Below are 3,671 nucleotides of genomic sequence, written 5' to 3'. Positions count from 1 at the left end.
TTTGGATTAGTAAAATCAAAAATTAGCAAAATAGAATTATAAAAAACGTATTTGCAAAAATAATTTTTATTTTTTGAAAAAGGTAATGGTAAGTACGTTATTTATTAACCTCAGTAACGTAAAAGGAAATATTATTTTTGTATTTTTTTTCCATATCGAAATTAATTTTCCATATTTTTTTATTTATTAACACTTTCCTGAAAAAATAATACTCCTGTTAATATTACAAGAATAAGAGCTTATTGCTGTCGTCAAAATTACGAAAATATATTATATGGCATTGAAAAGAACACATTTCCAAAAAAGTTGACTTTTTTATCGAAATTATTATTATTTGGTAGAATTTTTCAAAAAAAATCAAAAATTTTGAAAACACAAAGTTCTGTTTTACCAAAATACCATTTTATACAGGAAGAGTACATGAAAGTTAATATTTTTAGACGTTTTTCAAACTAATTGTGTCACTACTTGCTTTTGGGTTAGAAAAATAAAAATTAGAAAAATGGAATTATAAAAAACATATCAGCAAAAATAATTTTAATTTTTTAAAATGGTAATGGTTAGTACGTTATTTACTAACGTTAGTAACGTAAAAGGAAGTATTATTTTTGTTTTTTTCCATACCGAAATTAATTTTCTATAAAATTTTTAATTATCACTTTCCTCAAAAAAATAATACTCCTGTTAATAATTACAAAAAAAAGGGGCTTTTTGCTGTCGTCAAAATTAGGAAAATAGATTATATGAAATTGAAAAAGAACACATTTCCAAAAAAGTTGATTTTGTTTTATCGAAATTATTATTATTTGGTAGAAATTTTCAAAAAAATAAAAAATTTTGAAAACACTGAGTTTTATTTTTATCAAGAACACCAGTTTGTACAGAAAGAGTACATGGAAGTTAATACTTTTCAACGTTTTTCAAACTAATTGTGTCGCTATTTGCTTTTGGGTTACAAAAATAAAAAATTAGAAAAACGCAAATATATAAAAACATAGGTATTTTCAAAAATTATTTTTATTTTTTAAAAAGTGAATGGTCAGTACGTTATTTATTAACTCCAGCAACGCAAAGGGAAATATTATTTTTGTTTTTTTCCATACCGAAATTAATTTTCTACAAAATTTTGAATCAATTAACACTTCCTCAAAAAAAATAATAATACGCACTAAAAAAGCTTTATTGTTGTTATCAATTTGGTTATGAGTTGAAATTCATAATTTTGATAGAAAGAAGGTACTCTTAAGATTGAAATTATTATTATTAGTAGTGATTAAAAACCGTTTCATCATTTTGTAAAATTACGAAAATAGATTATTTAAAACTGAAAAATATATAAATTTTCAATAAGTAACAGAAATTTCGACAAGTAACTAAAGATACAAATGTCATAAGAACTAAACAAGTAAAGTATGTACAAACTGTAAAAAAGTTGATTTTTGTATTCAAATTATTGTTTTCGAGAACTTAATTGCATATTCAATGTTTGTGCAGCCTTGACAAATGCAACTTCCTGCAATATTAGTAGTTTTTCAAAAAACGAAAATTTTGAAAAAACTTTTAAAATCGTGCTAATTAAAAACATAATTTTAATACTCTTTTAAGATGTTTTTTAACTAAGAAAAACAGAAATATAAACAACACGTTCTGAACAAGTTGTTTTCACAAATGTATTCATTTTTTTTTTTAATTCAAGATTCGTTACTTACTAATTTTTTCTTCATATAGAAATTCTTTCGGGTTCGTAAAACTTTGAATTGAATGCATAGTTCGTTCAAAAAAATAATATAACCTGGTAAAAATGAACTTTAATTTTGTTGCGAATTTGGTTTAGTTGTAAGAAAATCGTTCGCACGTTCGTAAAGTCTGATCTTTTCGTGTTTGTTCGCTTTGTAAGAAGTGATCAAATTTGGTGTTATCAGTTGTTATCAGTAAATGTGTGTCCCGTGCCGGTCGTCCGTGTTGAGGAAGGTTGCGCAGCGCTCCAGCACTCTGCCGGCACGCACGGGAGCAAGAATCCAAGCAAAGCAAAGCAAGCAGCATCGCTCGTAAATTACCGAACGGGGTTCAGTGGCAGCGTGAGTGGGTCAGGGCTGGCGCGGCGTCCCGACGCGCCCGCCTCCCACTCTGCGCTGCATGCGCCGGCCCATCACATTTAAGCGGCGCCCGTTCCCACCTCTGCTCATTCCCAGCGCGAGCGTACGCAAGGCATGTCAGGTCTCGATCCGACCGGCCTCTACTAACTAGTATTGTATAGTGCTCCGACGTTTCGTCAACAGTCCTCGTCAGTATCTCGCACTCTCGCAGCGCAATGGACGGCGGCAAACTCGACCCCACCGGGCAGTACTAGGGCGGACTAGAGTGTTGGTGAGCGGTGTGTGCTAGGACTGCCGGGATGAACGGCGGCAAGAGCCTGGACCCCACCGGGCTGTACTGATGTGGCACCGCGACGCAGGCGATGGAGGGCGCCCGGAGACGTCGAGCTGTCGGCGCAGGAGACTCCGGTAAGTCCAGTTCCTCTTCCGCGTGCTTTCCTCCGGTTGTTGACCCAAGTTTGGAGCCGTCGCCCACCGGCGCCCCCGCGCATATCGCACACCATCGAAATTCAAAACACGCCGCCCGTTCCCAAAACGCTCGGGGCGTTGACCCACAAACCCTCGGGACGTTAACCCACAAACGCCCTAAGGGGCAGCCTTGCGAAGGTCGCACCTTCCGTGACCCGATTCGACACCGGAGTTTATTGATCTTGCAGATTTGATTCGTTGACCTCTTTGGTTCGATGCTCCATCGGCTCTTTTTCCCCGATTCTTCTTCTTCGATGCAGATTCGCGATTAATTGCAGTTAGAATGTCGGCTGCTGGCATTTAGCGCTCGGGAGACAAAGGTCAAGAGTGGACGCGGGGGTTAGTGGTGATGATGATTGTGTGCGAAGAGACACAAATACGTTTCCGGATTGCGAACGTCAAGGCCGCCGTTCTAAAGCTTTAGGCTACGGCTAATCGCGATGGTTGCGACAGGTGGAAGAATGACCCCTTTTGATGGCATGCATCGAATGGCCTTTTTCCCTAATTGCGACCGGCGAGGTCGCTTTTTGCCCGATTTTCGCACTCCTCGCAAGGTCCCCGAATCACGGCCGAAACATTCGCCGCCCGCCATTCGACTTTTGATCGAACCCATTTTTAACACTGATCTTTGTTACAGATAGCATATCGCCTCTAAGTAAACAACACACTGCCACATAAGTTACCACCATACTCATTCATCTGGATGTATCAAGACTGATGTTTGTTGATTTTATTAATTATTAAGATATTGTTTTTTATTAAATTATATTAGACTAAGTTCCTCGTTCCACGTTCTTCTTAACTTGTTGTATATAAAAAAAATCATCTCCATGTATAGTTAAGCAATGCTTTTTTATATTCTTGGATGAATAAAATATTTTTTATTTAAATGTATACATAACCAGTGTTTGTAAACCACAACCATTTCCTCTTAGGATTTTCACACCAACGTCCCGTCTTTTTGGGTATTCCTCCTACGCGAACCACTCCGAGCGAGCTATTAAAGCACTCCTCGTTCCTCCTCCGAACAGATCTTTGAGGTGCATGTCGAAACCGCCAAGTTCAAGGTCCTCTCCATAATTTTATGCAAGGTTATGTTTTGTGGTC

At 36.8% G+C, this 3,671-nt stretch overlaps 1 long non-coding RNA gene across 1 annotated transcript; it reads left to right on the top strand.

Moving 5' to 3' along the window:
* The first annotated feature begins 1,757 nt into the window (after window positions 1-1,757).
* Window positions 1,758-3,465, top strand: LOC135134410 (uncharacterized). The gene is made up of 2 exons (XR_010281300.1): window positions 1,758-2,504; window positions 3,202-3,465. It is a non-coding gene; the product is annotated as an uncharacterized LOC135134410 (long non-coding RNA).
* Window positions 3,466-3,671: the final 206 nt, after the last annotated feature.

This window comes from Zophobas morio, unplaced genomic scaffold (assembly GCF_036711695.1).
Source record: "Zophobas morio isolate AGI-343-1 ecotype UQ-CSIRO unplaced genomic scaffold, CSIRO_AGI_Zmor_V1 ptg000004l, whole genome shotgun sequence".
Classification (NCBI taxonomy): domain Eukaryota; kingdom Metazoa; phylum Arthropoda; class Insecta; order Coleoptera; family Tenebrionidae; genus Zophobas; species Zophobas morio.
This window is presented reverse-complemented; position numbering and strand designations above follow the sequence as displayed.